This window comes from Eimeria mitis, genomic scaffold, assembly GCF_000499745.2.
Source record: "Eimeria mitis Houghton genomic scaffold, Emh_scaff2810, whole genome shotgun sequence".
NCBI lineage: Eukaryota > Apicomplexa > Conoidasida > Eucoccidiorida > Eimeriidae > Eimeria > Eimeria mitis.
The window spans coordinates 3719-5362 of record NW_013571150.1 but is presented as its reverse complement, the minus strand read 5'-3'; the positions used below and the strand labels follow the sequence as shown (position 1 = coordinate 5362).

Below are 1644 nucleotides of genomic sequence, written 5' to 3'. Positions count from 1 at the left end.
ATATATATATATATATATATATATAGTGTTAACGTATATATATATATAATTCTTGATTTCCCTTGACTGTGTTGCCATATATAGAAAAGAAAAACCACACAAACAGCACAAACAGAACATCACCCTCAGATGATAGCCCTTGGGTTTAAATTCATAGAAAGAAGCCGCGAGCTCTCTCCTCAACGCCAGGTAACAACGACAAGAGAAAGGAGAAAAGAAGAAAAGAAGAGAAGAAGCTGCGAAGGCCCCCAGGCGGTATTTCATACAGCTAGCTAGAGCGGGGCACAGCTAGCCATCTATAGCTTGCTGCAGCTGACTTTGGCTAGCTGTATAAAGTATGCTGCACTGAAGATACTGGTAAGGAGAATACACGAAAAAAAACGATGAAAATCGAGTGGAATTGAGGTGTATGCACAGATCAGGGGAAGAGAAAAGAGAGAAATAAGTGAAAAAAGAAGAATAAAAAAATAAAAATTAATTATGTAAATTAAAGAAATAATTTTAATTTAAATTATTTCTTTAATTTACATAATTAATTTTTATTTTTGATATTTCATCTTTTTGTTCTTTCTTATACAGCATCAGCGACTACCCCCCCCGGGCGCGCGGTGGGTGTAGTGGTGGTAAGTGGTATTTCTCTTTATTTTTTTTATTTTTTTTATTTTTTATTTATTTTATTTTTAAATTTTAGCCGCAGAAGTCTATTGTTTTCTCGGTTTATCCTCCTCAGCAGCAGGCGAGCTGCTGCTAGTGTGCTGGGGCTGGTTGGTCGTTGAGGTGTATACGCAGCTCCTGTTTTGTTGTATGCTGTTTCTTTCTTCTTTGCCTTCGGTGAGTGAATACACCTAAAAACTGCAAATTTTAATAAATAAATTATTTTCTTTTTGTTATTTCACTTCTTTTCGTCTATATTTACAGCCGACAACACAGAGGATACCCCCCGGCTTCCACCGAGCAGCAACCACCAGCTAGTAAAGTTTCAGTTTATTTTGGTTGTTTCTTTCTCTCTTTGACTTTATTTCTGTTTTTTATTACTCCCTCTAAACCCTACAACCCTGGAGCCTAAACCCTAAACCCTAAACCCTAAACCCCTTATTTAGTTTCGTTGCAGATGAAGACTCCCCTACACACACAACAGAATATAACAACACAGATCAAAACATACTCGGGCTGTCTAGCCATTGGTTTCGTTTCCCAGGCAGCAGAAAAGCAGCAGGCAACCAGAGCGCAATGAAACTGCTGCTGCTGCTGCTCCTGTAGCAGCAGCAGCAACAGCAGCAACAGCATCAGTAACAACAACAGCAACAGAAGCAGCAGCAGCAAAAACAACAACAACAGCAACAACAACAGCAGCAACAACAACAGTAACAACACAACAACAAGAACAACAACAGCAGCTGCTGCATCAGCAACAACAGACGCAGCATCAGCAACAACAACAGCAACAACAGCAGCAGCAGCAGCAACAACAGCAGCAGCAGCAGCAGCAACAACAACAGCAGCAACAGCAGCAGCAGCAACAACAGCAAACAAAAACAGCAACACCATAACCAACAGCATCAGCACTAAACAACCAACCAACCAACCAAAACAAAACAAAACAAAACAAAACAAAACAAAACAAAACAAATAAACAAACAAACA

General features: G+C 39.4%; 1 protein-coding gene across 1 annotated transcript in view; it reads left to right on the top strand.

Moving 5' to 3' along the window:
• The window catches only part of EMH_0059030 (uncharacterized protein), a gene marked incomplete at both ends in the record, with an annotated part of 3251 nt that overhangs the window by 1139 nt on the left and 468 nt on the right, over positions 1-1644 (top strand). The window lies entirely within an intron of this gene.